At 47.2% G+C, this 26468-nt stretch overlaps 1 protein-coding gene across 2 annotated transcripts in view; it reads right to left on the bottom strand.

Moving 5' to 3' along the window:
• The window catches only part of ZC3H12B (zinc finger CCCH-type containing 12B), a 380046-nt gene that overhangs the window by 47220 nt on the left and 306358 nt on the right, over positions 1–26468 (bottom strand). The window contains exon 1 of one of the 2 annotated variants that reach the window (XM_085608287.1): positions 24618–24765. The exons of the other annotated variant lie outside the window; for it this stretch is intronic. The gene's annotated coding sequence lies outside the window, so the exon portion shown is untranslated. Of the gene's footprint in view, positions 1–24617; positions 24766–26468 lie in introns of those variants that run through there. 2 annotated transcript variants of the gene reach the window in all.

Here is a 26468-nt window from a genome sequence, read left to right as displayed (position 1 = left end):
CCAAACAAGACAATACTGCATGATGTGCCCCAGGGAGCAGCAGTGATGCTTTTTAAGGGAGACTTTGGTGAGGAAGAGCAGGAATAAGACTGCGGTGCGAAATTGCATTTTTGGGGGATAAAATACATTACATTTTGGGTAAATTATACGAAATTCTAAGAAAATGTCCCTAAAATCAATTCGGGATATATATATCTACAGTGAAACCTGAACAGAAGGGAATGGCTCACATTCTAAAGTCACTCGAAATGCTGACAATGGGACTGTTTTGAGTTGAAAACATTTGCGACAAATCATTTTCAGCTTGAACCAGATATTTTCAGCTCGATTAAGTTCCCGCAGCAAAACGAAATTGCGAAATTTCACACTTGCTTATTTTCCAATGATACACAATATTCGCATAACTCGAAATTGTGTGAATTGCACAAGCAAAACAGACTTTCACAAGGCGCAGCACTGGGCGATGCACTGCCTGGGAGCAATGCCATGTGCCTTAAAAGAGGACTGGCGACTGTGGTGCATCAGGTGAGCACCAGGTGTTGTGCATCGGTGAGAATAGGGTGGCAGAGCTCAGTGAACTGCAGTGTGGCATCAATTCAAAGGAGTAGGGAAGCAGTGAACTGTAGGGTGGTATCGAGTCAAGGGAGTAGGGAAGCAGTGAACTGTAGGGTGGCATCAATTCGAAGGAGTAGGGAAGCACTGAACTGTAGGGTGGCATCAATTCAAAGGAGTAGGGAAGCAGTAAACTGTAGGGTGGCATCAATACAAAGGAGTAGGAAAGCAGTGAACTGTGGGGTGGCATCAATTCGAAGGAGTAGGGAAGCAGTGAACTGTAAGGTGGCATCAATTCGAAGGAGTAGGGAAGCAGTGAACTGTAGGGTGGCATCAATTCGAAGGAGTAGGGAAGCAGTGAACTGTAGGGTGGCATCAATTGAAAGGAGTAGGGAAGCAGTGAACTGTAGGGTGGTATCAATTCAAAGGAGTAGGGAAGCAGTGAACTGTAGGGTGGCATCAATTCAAAGGAGTAGGGAAGCAGTGAACTGTAGGGTGGCATCAATTCAAAGGAGTAGGGAAGCAGTAAACTGTAGGGTGGCATCAATACAAAGGAGTAGGAAAGCAGTGAACTGTGGGGTGGCATCAATTCAAAGGAGTAGGAAAGCAGTGAACTGTGGGGTGGCATCAATTCGAAGGAGTAGGGAAGCAGTGAACTGTGGGGTGGCATCAATTCGAAGGAGTAGGGAAGCAGTGAACTGTAGGGTGGCATCAATTCAAAGGAGTAGGGAAGCAGTGAACTGTAGGGTGGCATCAATTCAAAGGAGTAGGGAAGCAGTGAACTGTGGGGTGGCATCAATTCAAAGGAGTAGGAAAGCAGTGAACTGTGGGGTGGCATCAATTCAAAGGAGTAGGGAAGCAGTGAACTGTAGGGTGGCATCAATTGAAAGGAGTAGGGAAGCAGTGAACTGTAGGGTGGTATCAATTCAAAGGAGTAGGGAAGCAGTGAACTGTAGGGTGGCATCAATTCAAAGGTTAGGGAAGCAGTGAACTGTAGGGTGGCATCAATTCAAAGGAGTAGGGAAGCAGTAAACTGTAGGGTGGCATCAATACAAAGGAGTAGGAAAGCAGTGAACTGTGGGGTGGCATCAATTCAAAGGAGTAGGAAAGCAGTGAACTGTGGGGTGGCATCAATTCGAAGGAGTAGGGAAGCAGTGAACTGTAGGGTGGCATCAATTCGAAGGAGTAGGAAAGCAGTGAACTGTGGGGTGGCATCAATTCGAAGGAGTAGGGAAGCAGTGAACTGTAGGGTGGCATCAATTCGAAGGAGTAGGGAAGCAGTGAACTGTAGGGTGGCATCAATTCAAAGGAGTAGGGAAGCAGTGAACTGTAGGGTGGCATCAATTCAAAGGAGTAGGGAAGCAGTGAACTGTAGGGTGGCATCAATTGAAAGGAGTAGGGAAGCAGTGAACTGTAGGGTGGTATCAATTCAAAGGAGTAGGGAAGCAGTGAACTGTAGGGTGGCATCAATTCAAAGGAGTGGGGAAGCAGTGAACTGTAGGGTGGCATCAAGTCAAAGGAGTAGGGAAGCAGTGAACTGTGGGGTGGCATCAATTCAAAGGAGTAGGGAATCAGTGAATTGTGGGGTGGCATCAAGTCAAAGGAGTAGGGAAGCAGTGAACTGTAGGGTGGCATCAATTCTAAGGATTAGGGAAGCAGTGAACTGTAGGGTGGCATCAATTCAAAGGAGTAGGGAAGCAGTGAACTGTAGGGTGGCATCAATTCAAAGGAGTAGGAAAGCAGTGAACTGTGGGGTGGCATCAATTCAAAGGAGTAGGGAAGCAGTGAACTGTAGGGTGGCATCAATTCAAAGGAGTAGGGAAGCAGTGAACTGTGGGGTGGCATCAATTCAAAGGAGTAGGGAATCAGTGAATTGTGGGGTGGCATCAAGTCAAAGGAGTAGGGAAGCAGTGAACTGTAGGGTGGCATCAATTCTAAGGATTAGGGAAGCAGTGAACTGTAGGGTGGCATCAATTCAAAGGAGTAGGGAAGCAGTGAACTGTAGGGTGGCATCAATTCAAAGGAGTAGGAAAGCAGTGAACTGTGGGGTGGCATCAATTCAAAGGAGTAGGAAAGCAGTGAACTGTGGGGTGGCATCAATTCAAAGGAGTAGGGAAGCAGTGAACTGTAGGGTGGCATCAATTGAAAGGAGTAGGGAAGCAGTGAACTGTAGGGTGGTATCAATTCAAAGGAGTAGGGAAGCAGTGAACTGTAGGGTGGCATCAATTGAAAGGAGTAGGGAAGCAGTGAACTGTAGGGTGGCATCAATTCAAAGGAGTAGGGAAGCAGTAAACTGTAGGGTGGCATCAATACAAAGGAGTAGGAAAGCAGTGAACTGTGGGGTGGCATCAATTCAAAGGAGTAGGAAAGCAGTGAACTGTGGGGTGGCATCAATTCGAAGGAGTAGGGAAGCAGTGAACTGTAGGGTGGCATCAATTCGAAGGAGTAGGAAAGCAGTGAACTGTGGGGTGGCATCAATTCGAAGGAGTAGGGAAGCAGTGAACTGTAGGGTGGCATCAATTCGAAGGAGTAGGGAAGCAGTGAACTGTAGGGTGGCATCAATTCAAAGGAGTAGGGAAGCAGTGAACTGTAGGGTGGCATCAATTCAAAGGAGTAGGGAAGCAGTGAACTGTAGGGTGGCATCAATTGAAAGGAGTAGGGAAGCAGTGAACTGTAGGGTGGTATCAATTCAAAGGAGTAGGGAAGCAGTGAACTGTAGGGTGGCATCAATTCAAAGGAGTAGGGAAGCAGTGAACTGTAGGGTGGCATCAATTCAAAGGAGTAGGGAAGCAGTGAACTGTGGGGTGGCATCAATTCAAAGGAGTAGGGAAGCAGTGAACTGTAGGGTGGCATCCATTCAAAGGAGTAGGGAAGCAGTGAACTGTGGGGTGGCATCAATTCAAAGGAGTAGGGAATCAGTGAATTGTGGGGTGGCATCAATTCGAAGGAGTAGGGAAGAGGTGAACAGCTCAAGTTCAAATCTCAGTAGCGCATGTAAAATACATGTTTATCGAATGTCTGCACTGGCACTGGCGTGCTTCTCTGCAGTGGACACCTCCACATATACCTGTACCTGACTGAAAAACCTGAGAAGGTGCATGTCAAGCATATGTGATCCAATGTCTGCACTGGCACTGGTGTGCTTCTCTGCAGTGGACACCTCCACATATACCTGTACCTGACTGAAGAACATGAGAAGGTGCATGTCAAGCATATGTGATCCAATGTCTGCACTGGCACTGGTGTGCTTCTCTGCAGTGGACACCTCCTCCTATACTTGACTGAAGAACATGAGAAGGTGCACCTAAGAAACCCTACAGTTTACTGCAAATGAATGCATCTGGGCAGAGAAACCCTGCAGAGCAGCAGCAGCAGGTCAGGCGGGGGGCACTCGTGGCCATCGACACTGTGCAGGGGAAACCGAAGAGCGGGATCGTCCCGGGTAAACCAAGCCAAGCCTCATCCATGATGCACCGAGTGATCCACTTCATCTGCACTGAACCAGGACTACTTCATCATGCGCGATTGAGGAACATTGACCCCTATATGACCCTCAATAGGTGCCAGTAGCCCTGCCAGTAAGCCAAACGGGCTGCAGGCCTCCAAGTGACTGCGGGAGGGTGAGCGCTTCGGCTCCTGATGGACCTTGCTCCTGATGCATAAGGCGATCGGCGTGGAGTTCCTACAAGGAAATCAAGGATCCTCCCTCACTTCCCCATCGTCGGCCAAGTCAGAATAGTGGGAAGGCATTCGGGTATAATCCTCACACTTACATCGGATCTTCTGAAGCACAAACATTAAAAAAAGGGACGGTGTCAGAAATGGTTTGTTGTATTTATTGTAGTCAAGCAGGATGACAAAACAGCAGTCGTACATCCAACTCTCCGCCCCACGACTGAAGAGGCAGTAACTGCGCACGGTAAAACGCAAAGCAGTACCTGAAAACAGCACTAGAACCGAAGCAAAGAGATATCCCAGAGAACACGGCTTTATGGAACAACAAGAACTATGAAGGCTTCCCCGGACCCATGCAACAGGCTGCTCCGCTCCTATGGAACCCTTCCTACTGGAGACACGTATGTGACAACCCCACACACTGGGTTCCTCATCTTGACATTTAGGTTCTATCCGACGGGCGCGAATGAAAAAACATAATGATTGCTGATTTATTGGAATAGGCTAGAATCTAGTAAGAGTGCCAGCAGGTCTTGAAAGCAGAGGCCTTCCTTCGGCGAGTCCCCGAGCAGAGCTTCATTTAGAAGTGGCTGCGCCAAGCTGTTTCTTAAGTCCAAGCATCAATAAGTGGCATCTACCTGCACAAATTAGGCACTAATCGATGGGCAATGCTGGCCGAAATCACTGTTCACCTGGGCTTTTTCTCGTGGAAATTTCACTAAGTATTATCTTAAGAAATGTGTGCAGGAAAACAAGGTGCGACAAAGAAAAACGTGCGAAATGTTGAAAAAGTAACATGCAAACCTCTGTGTCATCTCTCATTCTAATCGGGGAGATAACGTGTCAGGAAGACGCTTCCCCAGGGAACAAAATGCAAGGTGAAGGGATAGAATTTTCCATGGTGATTTTTCTGCAAAGTATTCTTCAGAGACTCTGAAAGATGGTCCAGATTTATCCCAAAAATGGTTCATTCTGGTCCTCTGCATGGATGGGGGATGAGGCCTCGGTAAGTGCTCCACCATTCAGAGGGAGAGGGAGTGGAAACTGCCAATCCCCACTCAGACTGCCCAGCGCGGGATGTCGCTATTCGATTCAGCCAAAGGGGATCGTGCCCAAAGCGTCCCGGCTAGGGCACTTGATGAAATGAGATGGCAGGGTGAGGGGCATACAGATGCATGCACACACCTGCGATCCCTGGCAGTGTTACAGTTGATAGATAAGAATGATGTTTTCTAATTCCGCGACTTACGCATACAGCTGTAACAGCGGCACCAGAAGCAGAGCGATGAACAAATGTACACCCCGGAATAAAAGGGACATCCATGCATCACAGCGATCCATAGCGGGCTCAAGCAGCCACGGTCCAATAGAGTCCATCAGCAGACAATACCCTGCTCTATCCTAATCGCGCCAGCCACGACCACGACCAAACACAATGTCAAAGACCATTCTGGTTCCAGTAAATGGTTTCCACAGAATCGTTAACGATGGTCACATTCACTTAAAAACAATAAAGACCTTTCTAAAGTGCAAAACAAAAATGTAAGCCAGTAAGACCGATGCAGGCCTTTGTGATAAGCGGCGCACTCGGGGTGAGTCATCTTGCTCACTATCAGTAAAAGTGGCTTACAGTAAATACTAAAGCTTCCTGGATTGCCGTCCAGATCTGTTGGGCAACAAGGGATAGCTACTAAGCACAAAGATGATGCTGTGTACCAAAACAGCACAGAACCATTCGAGCGTGTCTTGCGTAAGTCTATAAAAACAATGTAGGTTTCGCTGTACGCTGCAATGGAGGCCCAGAGCTCCATCTTCTCCATAGTGTCACCCTTTACGCTTGCAGCAGCTTCAAACCCTCAACACGGAAGATGTGCTAGAGGGAATGTATCTCTGGTGGGGGCACGTACTATACTGATTTCTTTTGCACTCATATAATTCCATTGATGGCTATGAGCAAGGTCGCTAAATGAAACCCGTCCAGGGGCAGTGGTACGAGCTGCAAAGAGTAGTCAACTCGAAATGACAAAGCTACCGTCTCTTGACAAGTGGGATGCTATACTTCTTAAGAAACTACTCTATTCCCACACAGGTATTACTGAAACTTGCACATGTGGCTTCAGGTGTGTAACTTGGGTATGTTGTTCCTGAGGCCACGCGTGTACAATGCGTTGCTAGAGTCTCAGCTAAGCGTGTAGATGAAAAAAAAGTTACTTCCAAAAGCAGGCGTGCACCACACTAAAGGCACAGCTATCAAAGAAGTGGCAAGAAGTTGCTTCCAACTTGGCATGCGTGCACCGTGCAGTCTCTGCTAGCACGGAAGTGGAACAAAGTTACTTCCATCTTGACGTGTGCACCGGTCCCACAGACTCAGCTAAGCATGAAAGTTGAAAGAAGTTACTTCCAGCTTGGCATGCATGCACTGCTCCTTTTGTCTCAGCTATGCAGAGCGGTGGAAAGAAGTTACTTCCAACTTGGCATGCATGCACCGCTTCTTGAGTCTCAGCTATACAAAGCGGTGGAAAGAAGTTACTTCCAACTTGGCATGCATGCACCGCTTCTTGAGTCTCAGCTATGCAGAGCGGTGGAAAGAAGTTACTTCCAGCTTGGCATGCATGCACCGTTCCTAGAGTCTCAGCTATGCAGAGCGGTGGTAAGAAGTTACTTCCAGCTTGGCATGCACGCACCGCTTCTTGAGTCTCAGCTATGCAGAGCGGTGGAAAGAAGTTACTTCCAACTTGGCATGCATGCACCGCTTCTTGAGTCTCAGCTATACAAAGCGGTGGAAACAAGTTACTTCCAGCTTGGCATGCATGCACCGTTCCTAGAGTCTCAGCTATGCAGAGCGGTGGTAAGAAGTTACTTCCAGCTTGGCATGCACGCACCGCTTCTTGAGTCTCAGCTATGCAGAGCGGTGGAAAGAAGTTATTTCCAACTTGGCATGCATGCACCGCTTCTTGAGTCTCAGCTATACAAAGCGGTGGAAACAAGTTACTTCCAACTTGGCATGCATGCACCGCTTCTTGAGTCTCAGCTATGCAGAGCGGTGGAAAGAAGTTACTTCCAGCTTGGCATGCATGCACCGTTCCTAGAGTCTCAGCTATGCAGAGCGGTGGTAAGAAGTTACTTCCAGCTTGGCATGCACACACCGCTTCTTGAGTCTCAGCTGTGCAGAGCAGTGGAAACAAGTTACTTATAGCTTGGCATGCATGCACCGTTCCTCGAGTCTCAGCTATGCAGAGCGGTGGTAAGAAGTTACTTCCAGCTTGGCATGCACGCACCGTTCCTTGAGTCTCAACTATGCAGAGCGGTGGTACAAAGTTACTTCCAACTTGGCATGCATGCACCGCTCCTCGAGTCTCAGCTGTGCAGAGCGGTGGAAAGAAGTTACTTCCAGCTTAGCATGCACGCACCGCTCCTCGAGTCTCAGCTATGCAGTGCGGTGGAAAGAAGTTACTTCCAACTTGGCATGCATGCACCGTTCCTTGAGTCTCAGCTATGCAGAGCGGTGGTAAGAAGTTACTTCCAGCTTGGCAGGCATGCACCGTTCCTTGAGTCTCAGCTATGCAGAGCGGTGGTACGAAGTTACTTCCAGCTTGGCATGCATGCACCGCTCCTCGGGTCTCAGCTATGCAAAGCGGTGGAAACAAGTTACTTATAGCTTGGCATGCATGCACCGCTCCTCGAGTCTCAGCTATGCAGAGCGGTGGAAACAAGTTACTTACAGCTTGGCATGCATGCTCCGCTCCTCGAGTCTCAGCTATACAAAGCGGTGGAAACAAGTTACTTATAGCTTGGCATGCATGCACCGCTCCTCGAGTCTCAGCTATACAAAGCGGTGGAAACAAGTTACTTATAGCTTGGCATGCATGCACCACTCCTCGAGTCTCAGCTATGCAGAGCGGTGGAAACAAGTTACTTATAGCTTGGCATGCACGCACCGCTCCTTGAGTCTCAGCTATACAAAGCGGTGGAAACAAGTTACTTATAGCTTGGCATGCATGCACCGCTCCTCGAGTCTCAGCTATACAAAGCGGTGGAAACAAGTTACTTATAGCTTGGCATGCATGCACCGCTCCTCGAGTCTCAGCTATGCAGAGCGGCGGAAACAAGTTACTTATAGCTTGGCATGTATGCTCCGCTCCTCGAGTCTCAGCTATACAAAGCGGTGGAAACAAGTTACTTATAGCTTGGCATGCATGCACCGCTCCTCGAGTCTCAGCTATACAAAGCGGTGGAAACAAGTTACTTATAGCTTGGCATGCATGCACCGCTCCTCGAGTCTCAGCTATACAAAGCGGTGGAAACAAGTTACTTATAGCTTGGCATGCATGCACTGCTCCTCGAGTCTCAGCTATGCAGAGCGGTGGAAACAAGTTACTTCCAACTTGGCATGCATGCACCGCTCCTTGAGTCTCAGCTATGCAGAGCGGTGGAAACAAGTTACTTCCAGCTTGACATGCACGCACCGCTCCTTGAGTCTCAGCTATGCAGAGCGGTGGAAACGAGTTACTTATAGCTTGGCATGCACGCACCGCTCCTGGAGTCTCAGCTATACAAAGCGGTGGAAACAAGTTACTTATAGCTTGGCATGCATGCACCGCTCCTTGAGTCTCAGCTATGCAGAGCGGTGGAAACGAGTTACTTATAGCTTGGCATGCACGCACCGCTCCTGGAGTCTCAGCTATACAAAGCGGTGGAAACAAGTTACTTATAGCTTGGCATGCATGCACCGCTCCTTGAGTCTCAGCTATGCAGAGCGGTGGAAACAAGTTACTTACAGTTTGGCATGCATGCACCGCTCCTCGAGTCTCAGCTAAGCAGAGCGGTGGAAACAAGTTACTTATAGCTTGGCATGCATGCACCACTGCTCCAAGAGATCCCGCTAAGCATGTAAATGAAAAGACAATACGTCCAACTTGGGCTACTTGTAGTACTCTTTTTCGAAGCTCTTCTACGCAAGGAGTTTTTAAAAAATGATTTCAACTTAGCTTGCGTGAGCGCCTCCTCTATAAGTCTCGTCCAAATACAGAAACTACAAGACACTGCTTCCAACCTGGCCAGCAAGTGCCATTCCAAGTAGTGTCTCACCTACAAATGGATGTTAAAAGACATCACTTCTAACGTCATTAACGTGCCTTCTCGTTACGTTTGCTGACAAGATTACAATATCTAATGTACACTTAACAGCGTCAATTCGAGTTTGACCGGGAGGAACACTAACACTGTAAACTGAAGATCCTCCTGCTCTGTCAAACCAGATTTCCCTCTGCTCAGCTTAGAGTCAGGAAAAGCGCTAGGTTACTGTTGATGCAGCTTCTACTGGCTTTACCGGCAGAAGCTCCTAAGGCAGAGGTCCATCTGCCACAGGACCACCAGCTCACATTGACAGTTGTCCAACCCTACTGAGAGCGGGATGGCCCCCACTCATATTCCCTACCCATTTCTGCAGTGCCTGCAGCGAAAATGAGATGATGAGCTTTTGCCTGTGCGCCAGTGAGGGGTACTGAGACCTGAAAGGATTGTGCAAGATTTCTCAGCAACCCTAGATGAATTTCATCTTTTATCTCTACTGATGAAGGATAATTTCCAGAAACATGTGTCTAGAGATTCACAGCACTAACCTCCACCAACTTTGGTAAAACATTTCAGCAAAAATTCAAGTAAGCATTTAAACTGAACTGCACTAATTATAATACTAAGGGGTTAACTGTGCTGAGAGGTGAAGCAGTGTGCGCCCATCCTCCTTCCATTTTCTGAGGAAGACTGCTTTCTCTAGACAACCGTTTTTTTCTGATCAGTCACTTTAAACATCGTGCCAGCTTGACAAACATTATTTTTTTACGGAAGCCGCCATGTAGGTGACTTCTTTCACATCAGAGAAATAATTGCCAGGGAGGTGGGGATCTCTAAATACAGCAGACCGCCCTCCATTTTATTCTTGTGGCCAATAAGGCCCTAAGAGCTTATTGCTCAACCCATGCTCTCACACCCTTCTTCAAACGTCTCTATATCGGGATACCGATACAAGTGTTTGGAACGACCATGCTATCCAGAAGGTTACTTCGATGATCCCTTTATCTTGACCTCTACGTTCCATTTTTATAGACCCTCTTCCTCATCTACCCATCCATTTCAGTGCTCTGAGGAGACTTTACCATGACATGAAGTATAGTACCAATAATCAATATTAATTCATCTACACCGTCAGGCCCAGTCTTTGTGGCGAACAATACTCTCACATGGCTAAAAACTTGGTAACCATTCGATTTCTTGTTGAGTTAACGTCACCTATCAAATCAGACAGGGAACCCAGATAAAGTGACTTGAACCTTTTACTCAGCACATTTCTCTGTTTCTACTTCTCAACTAAAGCTGTATTCTGACTGCAGCACTTCTCTTTCAGATAAGTGTCCCATAGTCGATCTAGCAGCACATACTGTAGTTGTAATGCAAGAACTTTCTGAAAATGGTTCACTAATACAAATTTAGCACAAGATGCCAAATAGACCAGATTGTTAATCAAGTTTGATTTGAACATATTTGGATATGTGAACAAGTTGTGAACATTTCTTTCAATCAACACCTGCTCTCTAGAGCATCCCCATACTTGCTCGGATGGCACATACCATTCTAAGAAAAGTGTACTGTTTCTTGATCTGGTCTTATGCGAAGATGACCTTTCGGAACAAAGTGAACCACTGCTGGAGCTGGCTGTAATCCAATCTGAAATACAATTAAGAACTCAAGTATTTTGATAAAAAGGTTCTCCTCTGAACTGAAACCTTCAGCTTCCAAACTCCAGTTAACTGAGGTGAGGGACTACTAAGGCCATGGAGTTACTGAACCGTAGAGACCAAGCAATTTGTTACCCCTGAGTCAGGATGTTGACATGCAAGAGACCTGACTTCCTTATCACTCTTGGCAGTTCGGGCTGGACTGTTCCCATGAGGCACAGGGTCAGACTGATTTGCAGATGGCCATGTCTGAATTGGGGTGGCAGAGTGGGCTAAAGAACGGTGATCGGTCAAACACAGATGTGTTGACTGGGTGTGAGTGTTTGATTGGTTCTGATGCTCCGTCCATCACCATCCCCTTTTGTACCGCTTTGTTCGCCATAAGTTGGCAGGGTATGCTCAGACGTGAGTCCCTTGCTCACTTTGCCACTGGATTCAAGCAAGCCTGGCTGAAGACGGCTGAAATGCCAGAAACCGGTCCTAGGAAGCTTGTTTCCGGTCCAGGGAAGGCATGGCTTGGCAGTTCGGGCTGGACTGTTCCCATGAGGGGTCAGACTGATTTGCATATGGCCATGTCTAAACTGGGGTGGCAGAGTGGGCTAAAGAACGGTGATGGATCAAACCCAGATCTGTTGACTGGGTGTGAGTGTTTGATTGGTTCTGATGCTCCGTCCATCACCACCCCCTTTTGTACCGGTTCCTTATCACTCTGACAGCGAGCAGAGTCCCTAGGTCTGAGGGATCACTCACTGGCAGGCACGAAGAAGCGTGAGGCTGAATGCTGCATCAGGTCAGCCTTCTTTCTATAGATTTGTGGAAGCAGAGTTGAGAACCGTGACAGTCCCATACCATACATTAAATGACGCATTTGCACCTAATGCAAACATGTATTATTCTATTGGCAAGTTAAAGCTGATCATTGGCTTTAATTAGTGAGTCGATAGACTCTCTCAGAAGGGATAGTCTGTGTAAGAATCGGTTCCATGGCTCCTCAATGCTTCAAGCGGCCACAAGAATCAGACAGAGCCAGTGCTTTGAGTGAGTCCATTTGAGAGAGTTCGGAAATCTTTATTTACATGTTCATTAAGACTGATGAGAGACTTCAAGGTTTTAGGAACACACTGAATGAAGGGAGCGAGTCAAGACCACGAGGGGCACTCAGTTCTGAGGTCTGTGGATGCAAGGTTGAGAGGCGGGTGCAGGAATGAGACTCGCACTATACAAGTAGCTTTTTGTTAGGGGGTGAAAAAGAAAACACTTTTTGAACGTTTGGCCTGCCCTAGATAAAACCACTCAGTCATTCTTTTGGGCAGGCCTACCACAGAAGACTACAGAAGGGCATCGTTTAACAGAAATGCCGTGTGGTGGTTCTTTCGCACATAGCCGGACGGACTGTGTCGTTTTAATGGAATAATATGTGCGAACCTTTCGTGGTTGCATCAATAGGCAGTTTTGAAAGACCCCAGGCATGTCCATGCCCTAATCAAATGTTTTCCATGAAGCGGAGACAAATGCACCATCTTCCAGCAGCGATTGTTTTTGCAGCTCACTATTACCAGATTCGATTGGCTGCAGCCAGAAACGCTTCATGTGAATCACCCAGACAGGCTGAAGCGTATAACATCACTCCTTCGATAGCTTCAATAGAAGTCCATACATTGCATCTATCATGACTAGGAAACTGAGCAGCTCGGAATGGTTTGATATCTTAACAGCGACTGCACATTTACTGACATGTATTCAGTAACTCGGAGCTCAGTTCTGCACGACGGAAAAGCAGGTTTGTTTCTAGATTGGCACGGTCTTGCGGATTTTGAGAGGATCTCAGATATTCACGGAGTATAAAACTATTATCAACCGCAGCTTACCGATACTCCGTGTCCCTTGAGTCGAGGCAACTACAGACAAAAACGCCTCTGTCTTCCAACGCCGTCCCAGAGCTCTGCCAATGGACTGGACGTCTAGTGGTACATTCAGTGGCATGTTAGCTATTGCCCCTCACTGCCCGTGTACGCCTTTACTCGCGGCTCGAGCCAATAACTGGAGTGAAGGCCCCATAGTCAGTTATGCTACAACCTCAAGACTTCTCCTGACAAGGAGAAGCAGCAGATAATATGAGCATAGCAATTAAAATGTAAATGATGTACCATAAAAACCAAAATATGCAGTGCAAACACATCAGCAAGCACTGAAACGCGATCAGTTGTATTTGGTAATAACACTAAAACAAGCGAAAGAAAGGCCATTGCGATTTTGTTGAAATTGAAAATGCGAGTGATGCGGCGGACTAGTTCTACGCAATCACTCCCAGTTGTGAGTCTCAGATGCAGCGGGGAAGCAGAAAAGGGGAACACTGCCACTTTAACGTAAATGGTCACGTAAAAGATAAAAATATGTGACCATGTGCTTATAAATGTGGCCGGGTGCCAAGCTGCTTCTGTAAAGCGAAACCGCCTGCACTTCAAGTCTTGGCGGCTGTCCTTGGGGTGCAGTGAGAAGAGCCCGCTGCAAGGCACTGCTTATGCAAATGATGCTTGTACATCGAGCAGTGACCACGCGATCCCTACGTCATGTGGCTGACGCACTTCCTTTAGCATGCATCCTAGTTTTTCACCAAATCCTGTATAAATAATATTTTGAACCAAAATGCTTTATGAAGAGCGGAGCAAGGACTGAGTGAAAATACTTGTTACAGTGTACCGGTCAGGTCTTTAGGCGCTAGCCATGCTCCGGGCCACAGAGCGGGTCTTGGAGATCAGAAAGCTGGAACCACTGGATGCGGCTGCGCGGACCGGACGGCAGCGAGGTGGAAGGACAGCACCGCACGATAACATGTTTTTGCCAATATCAAAATAAAATAAAAATGAACTGAACTGAGCGTGTACGTATGTTCCTCGCTTGCATCACCCACCAGAAGGATGTCACAAGTGCTACAAAACCAACAGGTCTAGAAAACACAAGAAAGGCGTTATGAGGAAACCGGGTTCTCAACACGGACTCGCAATCGGCGATCCCGCCAGACCCACACAGCATCTGCTTGCAGCCCTGGCCCCGGACATGGATCACCCCGACCCCACAAGCGAGGTCCAGGAATCTTAGTTATGCCTATGAATAGCAGGAGAGGAATTTGCGATTGTGCAAGGCTGGGCCCTGCCCAGCTCCACAGCTGAGACGCAACGGGGTTTCCAAAACCATGCCCATCAGGGCCCCAACATGGACGCGGCAGCAGAGATGACGTCTCCAGCCTTTAGCTCTCTCCTGACCGCTCAGCCCGCCCTGGGACCCTCAGCTGGACAGTGAAACGCACTGAGTGGAAAGAAGAGGATAAACACGGTCACTTCCTTTATGTCTTTGAAGGGGCTGCCTACTAGCCGGTAGTGTACCGGCCTGGACAGCATTTGTAGGTCAAAGACTGGTTAAACAAAATGTGAAAATCAGTAAAAAAAAAAACCTATTTTTGGCCCTGTGAAATATACATTTTAAAACACACAAAGAATACATTTACAACCATCTAAATTAATTTCGTTATTATTATATTTATATTTCACACAGCATGCCACCTGGCCGGTATTTGGGACCCTCTCTAAGTTTTCTATTATTGCATCCAGATAAATCACACACCAAGCAACAAATGTTCCTAAAACAAACCAGCTGGCTTTGTCCATGCTTGTTAGTTGCATCAGATAATGAACGACGACTTTATTGTGAAGAATTAGAAATCAAAATGTTTCAAATCTGAAAATAGGAGACTTTGAATTAAACATTACTAAGGTCTGTGGAAGGGGTGGTGGCCTACGAAATGTCTAGGCACTCTTGTTCTTGTCACACCTCTTTATGTAATGTATTTTGATTTATTGAGTTTTATACAACGCAACCATGACCCTTTCGCTTCTACAGTCTCACTCCGTTAGACACTGGTACCCATTTTCTCCCTACATGTTCCCCAAGTCCTCTACCTGCATATCTCACACTTTCCCACAATTGACCTTACGACACGTACGAGTATTGCTCTGTGGCGCTGCCGATGGGACCAGGACTCGATGTGCATGTGGTCAGCAGACCCACTCTCAGGCACTGAGCAACTCACACTGCCTACAGTTTAGAGCTCTCACTCATGTGCCGTTGTAAGCACCCATCACAATCTGCACTCAGGTACCTGGAGGGGGCACAGCTCAAAGTGTACGCAATACAAAAGGCATATGGTGCATTTAAGAACGACAGAAGCGCAGTATCTTGAAAAACACCAACACTCTTAGAGAATGCAAGATGATGCAAAACATGCGAAATGGAAACAAGGACTGCATCGCTGACATACAACAGATATCTCAAGGGCTTTTAAAGCCCTTATCGAGAAACGGACTCGTGTTTTTTGATAGGTAAGTTGAGGACATGACCATGGAGCCCCATAGGGACCAGTTTCAAAGTTGGGATTCAGTTAACATGGGGTCTGAGACCTGGCAGGACCCATCCCACTTAAAACCCATGTAGGTAGGGGCTCAACCTGCGATGTCACTGACAATCATGGCTACCTAACTTCCACTGCCTATAGCGCTCTGTTGAATCGACGTCCATGCATTTCACTGTCACGTTGAGTGGCAAAAATCTTTGCACAGACCTATATCACCAAAGAAACACACTGCCATCCCATTAGACGATTGTGATAAAGTTTTGTTTTAAAAAACATTTTGCAAAGAAATTTGGTCCAACGCTGAAACGAGCACTGGCAAAGCCAATCGGCCTGGAGGTGGCTGCCAGACTTTTGGCTTTGTCAATGCTGGTTTTGTCATGGTTTTTGCCAAAAAATATGGTTGGGCTCTCAGCAATCCTTATAAAAACAAACAAGAAAAAAACACTGGCTGGAGTCACAATGCATTTTGGTCTCAAAAGCTCAAAAAGCATGTATTGACATAGTTATCCCTGGCACTTGAAGGTACTACGAACTACTTTGTGTGTGAACTTGCGGCCCATGTGAAAGGACACGGAGAGAGCCGGCACTCATTGTTTAACTAGCCAATGGCAGACGTGGGCTGACACACTGCCCCGTGCTGTATGCACTGGAGCGTAGAAGAGAATGTGAACAACAAAAAGACCAATGGATGGACAGCCCCGCTGAAAGCCCCTCTGAGGACGTTTATTATACATGCACGTTTAGTAAACTCAAAAGGTCTAGGATAACAGCAAACCTAAAAACAAGGAGAGTGGCAGTGAGAGAAAGAACGTGGGTGGGAGCGGATGGAGTGCCAAAGAGTGAAGATGGAGATGGGGAGAGAGTGAGTGAGATGGGGAGAGAGAGAGTGAGTGAAAGGGGGAGAGAGAGAGAGAGGGGGGGGGAGAGAGAGAGAGAGGGGGGGGGAGAGGGGGGAGAGGGGGGGGAGAGCGGGAGGGAGAGCGGGAGGGAGAGAGAGGGAGGGAGAAAGAGGGGGGAGAGGGACAGAGGGAGAGGGAGACGGAGAGAGGGAGAGGGGGAGAGGGAGAGAGAGGGGAGAGCGACAGAGGGAGAGAGGGAGAGGGGGAGAGAGAGCGATAGAGAGAGAGAGGAGAGGGAGAGAGAGAGAGACCAATGAACGAGAAAGGTCTTTGCACTGCCCTAGACAAATTAAAGTACAACCCGAAGAGGGATAATGCTGCCAGTAAGACTTTTCATAACAGAAGGAGAACCGAAAGTTCTACCTTCCTTTTTAAACGTATTTTCGTGTGTCGAACTTTAGATAGAAAATAAAAACATGCAATGGCAAGAAACTGTTTCGCTGTAGGAGCGGTGGAGCAGGTGGCCGTTTGACGTCCTGAGGTTCGCATCCCTGGGAGGCCCTCCTGAGTCAGTTTTAATTAAATAAAACATTCTTTCAAGAACCAAACGTTTGGTGAAAGTCCCACAAGGGCTGGAATCCCACACGAAGCACTGCTGTCAGCTATACAGTGATTTAACTTTTAAGGTACCTCAGTGAGGAAATTCTGGAAAAGGAACTACGAAGACAGACACAGAAATGAAAGCGAAACTGATCCCAGATGATGGCTGCAATGGTGCGAGTCAAATGCCTGTTCTTCCTTAAATACACATCACACTCAAACCACCAAGGTTCTGGATGCATTAGCATCAGGCACGCACCACTGAAATGAAAGTGAAACTGGTCCCAGATGATGGCTGCAATGGTGTGAATCAAATGCCTGTTCTTCCTTAAATACACATCAGGCTCAAACCACCAAGGTTCTGGATGCATTAGCATCAGGCACGCACCACTGAAATGAAAGTGAAACTGGTCCCAGATGATGGCTGCAATGGTGTAAATGAAATGCCTGTTCTTCCAATAAATACACATCAGGCTCAAACCACCAAGGTTCTGGATGCATTAGCATCAGGCACGCACCACTGAAATGAAAGTGAAACTGGTCCCAGATGATGGCTGCAATGGTGTAAATGAAATGCCTGTTCTTCCAATAAATACACATCAGGCTCAAACCACCAAGGTTCTGGATGCATTAGCATCAGGCACGCACCACTGAAATGAAAGTGAAACTGGTCCCAGATGATGGCTGCAATGGTGTAAATGAAATGCCTGTTCTTCCAATAAATACACATCAGGCTCAAACCACCAAGGTTCTGGATGCATTAGCATCAGGCACGCACCACTGAAATGAAAGTGAAACTGGTCCCAGATGATGGCTGCAATGGTGTAAATGAAATGCCTGTTCTTCCAATAAATACACATCAGGCTCAAACCACCAAGGTTCTGGATGCATTAGCATCAGGCACGCACCACTGAAATGAAAGTGAAACTGGTCCCAGATGATGGCTGCAATGGTGTAAATGAAATGCCTGTTCTTCCAATAAATACACATCAGGCTCAAACCACCAAGGTTCTGGATGCATTAGCATCAGGCACGCACCACTGAAATGAAAGTGAAACTGGTCCCAGATGATGGCTGCAATGGTGTAAATGAAATGCCTGTTCTTCCAATAAATACACATCAGGCTCAAACCACCAAGGTTCTGGATGCATTAGCATCAGGCACGCACCACTGAAATGAAAGTGAAACTGGTCCCAGATGATGGCTGCAATGGTGTAAATGAAATGCCTGTTCTTCCAATAAATACACATCAGGCTCAAACCACCAAGGTTCTGGATGCATTAGCATCAGGCACGCACCACTGAAATGAAAGTGAAACTGGTCCCAGATGATGGCTGCAATGGTGTAAATGAAATGCCTGTTCTTCCAATAAATACACATCAGGCTCAAACCACCAAGGTTCTGGATGCATTAGCATCAGGCACGCACCACTGAAATGAAAGTGAAACTGGTCCCAGATGATGGCTGCAATGGTGTAAATGAAATGCCTGTTCTTCCAATAAATACACATCAGGCTCAAGCCGCCTGCTCTGACCCGCAAACTGCCAACAGTTTCTCGATGCATTAGTATCAGGCACTTGCCACAGAAATGATAGTTAAACTGCTCTTTGATGTGCCTTGCAATGATGAAAATGTAGATGCCTGTTCCTCATAAAACATCTTTTATTATTTATTTATTTATTTAAGAGGTTTTATATAGCGCTGGCCAGACCCGAGGATATCGGAGCGCTTTACAGCAGAAATAGGGGAGAAATCACATAAAAGAGACAAAGGTAAGCGTAAATGTTTGAAAGGTCCATTGTGCTGTGCGTCAATGAGGTAGCGAGGTCCTGAGACAGCCTCGATGCGTGCACAGTCTTGGGCTAACCCTCCTTCCGGGGGGGGATGGAACGAGTAGGGGGTAGGGGAGCGGGAATGAGGTAGATAGTGGTGGAACATTGACAAGGGACTATAAAGTGCAGGAAGAGGTAGGTTGTGTTGGAACATTGTCAAGTGACTGTAGAGTGCAGGCTTGTGCGTTTCAGCCGCGGTTCTCGGTTCGGGAAGGCATGGTTGAGGAAGAGGTCTTTTAGGAGTTTTTTGAATTTTATAAAGGAAGGGATGGTCCTGATATCGGCTGGGATGGAGTTCCAGATTTTGGGTGCGTTTCCAGCGAAGGATCGTGCAGCGTTTTTTTGTTTGCGTGTTTTCAAAGGGATAAGTAAGAGGGTGTTGGAGCTCCTGAGGTTTCTTGTCTGGCCGGCTTTCTTGAGTTTGGAGGCCAGGTATTCTGGTTTCCCTGTGTGCAGGGCTTTGTGCATGAGGCAGGCAGTTCGAAAGCTGGCACGCATTTCAACTGGGAGCCGATTTAGTTCTCTGAGTGCGGGAGATAAGTGGTCATATTTCTTAACTCCGGTGACCATTCTGGAAGCAGCATCGAGAGTTTTGAGTGGCGCTAGGTGGGAATGAGCTGTACCGGAGAGGACTGCATTCCCATAGTCAAGTCTAGATAACACCACTGATTGGGTGGCTTTTTTGAGGTCCTTGGGTGGGATGAAGAGCTTAATTTTGTTAAGAAGCTTCAGATTGAAGAAGGCACTCTTCGCTGAGATCTTAATGTGTTTGGTTATGTTCAGTTTTGGGTCGAGGGTGATTCCTAGAGATCTTACCGAGTTAGCCAGGGTGAGATTACCGTTGAGAGCATCGATTGCTTTCAGCCACTCTACGATTTGAGGGTTTTCTTCTTTGTTGGAGATGAGGAAGATTTCGGTTTTGTCTTGATTGAGTTTAAGGTGGTTTGCTGATTGCCAAAGTTGAACTTCTCTAAGAGTGTTGTTGAGTCTTAGAACGTCGTTGATGGAGGAGGTTTCGAAGTAGATCTGGGTGTTGTCTGCGTATAGGTGGAAGGGTATGTTGAACAGTTGAGGGGAGAGCACTGAGCCCTGGGGGACACCTCTGTTGACTGGGTGTAGGTCGGACGTAAAGGATTTGATTTTCATTCTTTGGGAGCAGTTGTGTAAGGAGGAGGAAAACCAGTGTAGGACCACCTCGTCCGCACCTACTCGGTCTTTGAGAGCCTTGATGAGTAGATTGTGATCAACCGTGTCAAAGGCTGCCGATAGGTCCAGGAGGGTGAGTAGGTAGCATTGGTCACTATCAAGGGACTTGTGGATGTCATCCACGATGTTAAGGATCGCGGTTTCGGTGCTACAGCCTTTTCGGAAACCTGATTGGTTGTGATCAAGCAGGTTGATGTTGTCAATGTGCTGAGTCAGTTGTAGGAGAACGCACTTTTCAAGGATTTTGGATAGGAAGGGGAGGTTGGAAACTGGACTGAAGTTGTTCAGATCGTTTGTGTCTAGGCCTGGCTTTTTCAATAGTGGCGTGACTTGGTTGACTTTGAGGCAGTCTGGTATGATACCGTTTTTCAAGGAGCTGTTTAAGATTTCGCACCACAGTGGGAGAATTTCAGCTTTTTGGTCAATTGGGTGGGTACAGGGTCGAGGATGTGGGATGCGGACTTGGAGGAGGAGATCAGTTTGAGAATCTCAGCTTTAGGTACGGGTTGAAGGATTTCCAGGCTTTCATGCGGAGCATGCTCGTGGTGGTTTCGACTGTTGGGGCTAAGTTTTTGCAGGAGGGATTGAGGTTGATGTCAAGTGATAGCTCTATCTATCACCCCCAAACTGTCTACTATGACCAGAAACCTCCAAGGCCTTTGGGCACCATCACCGTCAACACGCAACTTAGCCTCATGGAACGCCCTCCTGAACGCTTCCTTTGTAGATCCTGGAAAGATTGATTCAGTGGTTCTGAGAACACCAGAAAGAGATCTACTATGTCAGATGCATAAACTTTTCTGTGCACCTAAGCTGAAATTCAATGCATAAAGCACTAAACTGCAGTTGTAAATTCAGAGATCATTATCAACATAGCAGTAGTCTGGGGACATGTATTCATATCAACTGAACTTAAATGTAAGGACAATGTATCTGGCCAGCGGGCTTTCTGCAGTATTAGGTGTAGGGTAAGAGTGGAAAAGGGGGATTAGGGTAAGAAAAATGCCTCAAAACAGACACATTTATATGTTTGTTGGTATTTATAAGCCATTTTCCTGTCGTTTCCTGCCACAAAAACAGAGCTAGCCATGCAATAAAGTGTGTTTGCATGGTGAGAGTAGGAAGGGCGCACTATCATAATCTGTGGTGTGTAGAGGAAAGGGACTTTTATGTGAAAAGCAACAGAAATAAAGGTTTTTGTGCAAATGTACAAACAAGTCTGCCAAACTTACACCAGCAAATTATCCGTCTTGCGGCAAGTAGACAGCACAACGTTTAATGAAGTAGGAGTAAGCATAAAAATCTACGATTCACTGAGATTTCTAAACATATCCCAGCAAATTTGTCAATCACTCAAATGTACGCAAATTGTAGCCAAGATAAATGATACGCAGATTTCTAACTTTTTACAAAATTCTTGTGAATCAAGCCCACTGAACAGACAGTGGCAGCCCCAACCTACCTACGACTCAGTAACAACTTCACAAAGTGGAGGGAGAAGAGGAGGAAGAGGAAGAAGAAGAAGAGGAGGAAGAAGAAGAAGAGGAAGATGAAGAGAAGGAGGAGGAGGAGGAGGAGGAGGAGAAGAGTGTGTTAGTTAAAAGGATTCACGCCTAAAATCCCCAACAACTTACCCGTGATACAACGGCTCTCGGTCATCGACCGTACGCCGCAATAAATGTTCGTTCTGTAGGCTGTTTGAATATAGCGAAGTATCGATCGGCTAATCTCGCAGCATCAAATAAGCTTTCTGGTCCTGAGGAGAACTCTTTATTTGGAGGGGTTTGAAATGCGTTGACCTGTTTGTGGCCAATCAAGTGTACAAATTGTTGCCAAAAATCTTGCAATTTGGTAATTTTTTCGTGTTTGCCCTCTGTTCATGTGTTATCTTTTTGTTGTTGTTGTACAAACATGAAATATTGAAAGGTGGGCTGGGTGTGGGTTTGCTGGAACGTGTGTAGAGTGGAATTAGTGGTTGATTGAGAAGAATGGTAGTGATGGGTGGACTGATTGGGTATGAAAGAGAAGTTGTTGTGGTTCTAAGGATGTATTAAGGATGGTATTCATGGGATAAGGTAGTTTGATGTGTGTCAAAAAATTTAAATGGACTACATTTTTTTCATCTGATTTATACATGTGATTTTTTTAATACATTTTTATGAATTCATACGGAAAAAGAGGTTTCATGGTGACATTGTTTCCATTAAATGCACCAGTGGAATTGTGAAAAATGTGTATCAGTATTGGCATCTTGTTGTTTCTTGGTTGATCATATGCAGGGCACACTTTCTTTTACTCACTTTGGGATTTATACGGCACCATTCTGATCACCTCAATTTGCTGGTCAATGGCCATTAATTATCCATTCATTAATTTTGATTGGTGCATTTTGTGTGTTTGCATTCACCCTCGCTCTCAGTAACTTCTCTCTCTACACTCTACTCGGCTTCATCATACGTGTCACCAGTTGTGTTGTTGGTTCTTTTAAAACTGCTATTTTGTCCCCCACTATGTGCATTATATTGTGTAGATTTTTATTTTCTTATTTAGAAATGAGGGTCAGCCCATTTTGTCCAAACATACAGTCCTGATGATGGCCTTGCATATTCACTAACAGAGACCGAAACGTCAACGCACACTCCACATCTTGCTCTGCTTATAATTAAATGGCAACCTGCCAACAAATTAAGCAACTCATTGCTAATTATAGACATTAAAATATGCAACAGCGGAGCAGCGCATATAAACATATGAGCATTGTGCATTACTGGACTGTTTTACTGCTGGACATATGTGGGTCTATGATGCAACTGAATCCCTTGTGTTTTGAGTACTGGATTAATATGACGCTCAAGTGACTAAAACTATTTGTTCTTGTACATGAATGTACGACGCAATTCATTTACACTTACATGATGATTCAGTCGAGATTTGATAGTTATACTGGGGATTAATGTTCCACCTTCCTCTGTAAGATTCATTGAAACAACTGCTATAACCCGCTCCTAGAGAAGCGGTGCATGTTGTGCGCACTAGAGGAAGCCGGAGAAGCTATCAGAGTAACCAGAATACCAACAGCAGTAACCATCGACGAGTCCTGGCAGAATCGTAGATGGTCATACCAAGATTAGTACACGTCATATCGGTACAAGAATAGCAAAAGTTGTAGTATTAATACTTGTAGGAGTTGAAATAGGAACAGCAGCAGGTGTTCTACTAATGACAGAAGCCCTAATATCGGTGGTACGCATGGGTGGAGTTTGAATATGGAGGTAAAACAGCAGTAGAAAAGCTACGATAATAACAGTAGAAACAACAGAGATGATATTTAGCGTATGGTCACATCAATGTGAAAGTTACCAATGAATTGACTGGTGTGACTCGTGCACAAAGGCAGAAACCAAAGTAATGCCCCACTGCATCACGTCCATTGATGCACCCGATTACCAAACACAATGGATGCGGCACACCGAGAGAAAGGGGACTGCTCCTCTGGGCATAAATGCAAAGTCACCTACACTCCATCGAGCCCTGACCCGCACAAATAACATGCCTCCGAGGTGATTAAAAGGCCTAAAAACGAACGCCACTGAGAAATGCGGATTTTACTTCAGAGCACAAGCATGGGTATTACGCACTTGGAAACAGAAGGTATGTATGCAAGCGCCTAGAGGCAGTGTCATAGTTTGTGAAGCACTACAGAAGTCCCCTCTCTCTACGAGCATCCCTACTGCTCAGAGCAGGTGTATTCCAGAGCAGGCAGATTGACTACACCGTGGAAACTCCAGCAGGTCAGCGGAGTTCATGGCCCCAGGGAACAGCCGGATGTTGTCACCAGCTGGAGCAGCAGCCGGGTTCACTCATAACAACAGCGCCCTACATACTACAGCATTCAGACTATAGGGCAGCTGGCGGGATGCCCCTCCGGATCAGGCGTGAGTCACGGGTGAAATCCCTGCCGGAGCCTGGGCTCACAGCCTGATCCAGGTGCTGTGACGGGACACTGCCAGCCTCCTGGTGCCACCCGTGTCTGGGCTACTTCCCATGGACAGGCTGAACACAGCATGCCCAGACACGGGCAGACCTCTCAGTGCCATGTTCGGGGCTTCAGTCTGCATGAGAGGGTTTCTAGTTCCACAGGATTGAGAAGGAACGGCCCCCACTCCTGGCCACGCACTCAGTCATGTCAGCTCTCTCTAGTACTTCCCTTTAACAGCCTGACCAAAGACGGGGGCATCTGATGGTCACGGTTCATGATCAGTGCGCCCCTGCGCTTCTACAACGAGTGTCCGCTCTGTGGCACGTGTGTTCGTACAGTGGGGCAAGGGAGCAGCCAGAGTACGGAGACCCGACGCACATACTTACATTGCCAAAGTTAAATAAAACCTCTTGTTTGATGCTAGACCTCATGTGTCTGTCAGATGCGTGGGTGGGTGGGTGAATTAGGTCTAGCAGTGGCGAAATTGACTTGCAATCCCAGCTTGTCTCTCGGACCAGTGACCACACTGTGTGATCCTGAGCAAGATACTTTCCTCCGTTCAGTAGCGGGCTAACTTTGTGAGTTGTTAAAAGTGAAGCAAACAATTGTTTCCAGCAAACGATGCAGATGCTTTCCATTTAGGCTGATAGAACCTAAACTACCACATAACGTGTCCCTTGCGCTACCTAGCTCCAATAGGATCAGTTATTATACAGAATAGACAAAGTATGACGAAGCTTCCTCTGACTGCAGTACACCCAGGGCATTAGAAGGAAAGGAGCCAGCACTCACGGACGCCTCGAGTGGGGTGAAGGGACGCAGTAGCTGCTGCCTCAGATGCCCGTGCTCCCCAAGCCGTCTGCTCTGCAGTCTCGGCGCTTCCAGACTCTCGCCTGTGCTCCCCGGCAGTCGACTCTCCCGTCGCTCGCGGTGCTCCCTCCTGACTGACCCAGGGGAGTCTCCGCTCCTCCTCTTCTGCTCTCGCCGGGCCGGGCCGGCCCTTCCCCGTGACGCAGCAGACATTCACGACTGGGGAATCCCGACCCAGGAGCAAGGCGTCTCGTGATGGGGGCTCACGTGCGTGCTGCCGGTATCGGTCACCGAGGTGCGGTGATCGATACAGGGACAGGACGATACGGGCCAGTGCCCTGCCAGCAGCAGCGCCGTTCAATGCATGCAGCCTGGTTAATCATGAGACGATAGGGCTGATCGGCTGAACACGCACAACGGCCACCACTGCCTCATGTAACGTAACTTTTGTTTTAGTGTTTTGAGTGTCTGCCATTTATTGCAATTTTTGTACCTATGTGTACTCTGTATGCTCTTGTAACCTGCACACGTCACTTTTTCCTTTTGTAACGTATCGTTTGCTACCTCTTGTATTTTGTTTGCTCCTGAAACTTGCACAATTGTCACTATTGCCTCGTGTAACGTAACGTTTGATTGTGTAACATGCTCACTTGTAATTTGTCTCCTTATGTATCATTACTGTTCCTATTGTGAAGCGCTCTGACACCTTCGGGTAAAGTCCGCGCTATATAAAACGCATTAAATAAATAAAATAAAAAAATGCAGTGGGCAGAACATACACCACACAGGTTACTGAAGGGAAGCAGGGTTGATCAATGCATGCAGACTGTCCAGTCATGCCACTGCTAATACAGGGGGCAGAACAAATACCACACAGGTTACTGAGGGGGAGAAGGTCTGAGCGTTACCACGAGCTCGGGTAATCAGTACATAGTGCCAATATCGGCAACCGTTATCATATCATACATCAGTACATAATCATAATAAAACACACGACACTGAATGTAAGTGGAGAAATATTGCTGCAGGTTTATTAGCATAATAAATATGCAAACACGGTGGGTTATCTTACGGGCGATCCCAGGGCAGGCCAGCCCCATGGCGCCTGCCCGTCTGATAAGCCTAGGGTCACCATGGCAGCGCCAATTGGTGACCACCAAATGTTGGGAGGGTCCACCCCTCCCATCCGTGAACCTCCAGTCCACATGCTTCACCACGCCCCCCCGTGATGGGTGGGCGGAGCATACATGGCAGCCCCCGGTTGCTCAGACCCACAACCGCCTGTCGGTAGCGGGGCGCCGTAGGTCTTCCAGTGGACACGCTAAAAGATCCCTGGGTATCCTGGCTTAGCACCACACGGTGCTGCTGCATGCTATACCCCTTGGTATGTGCAGACCCTGGATCGCCCTGTAACTCCTCCTGCAACACAAAAGTGAAAGTTGTTAGAAAAACCTTCCCCCCCCTTCTTGTCCCTCCTGATGCCGGGTAAGCGGATGGGCGGGTAAGGCAAAACGAGCGGACAAGAGGGCGAGGAGGGGGCGGGGACCGAATATGTACCCCCCTCAAGGCTCCTCCCCGCCGGAAGCAGCTACCTGCTTGGGGTCTCCCTAGGTCAAGCCCAGGGACAAGACCTCCCACCCCTGTGCCTTCCTGTGGCACTAAGGCGGCCGCCCTCAAGGGGGCGGGCCGCTGCGCAACCCCCACCCCGGGCAGCCTTACATAGTGCCAATATCGGCAACCGTTATCATATCATACATCAGTACATAATCATAATAAAACACACGACACTGAATGTAAGTGGAGAAATATTGCTGCAGGTTTATTAGCATAATA

This window comes from Triturus cristatus, chromosome 5_2 (assembly GCF_964204655.1).
Source record: "Triturus cristatus chromosome 5_2, aTriCri1.1, whole genome shotgun sequence".
NCBI lineage: Eukaryota > Metazoa > Chordata > Amphibia > Caudata > Salamandridae > Triturus > Triturus cristatus.
This window is presented reverse-complemented; position numbering and strand designations above follow the sequence as displayed.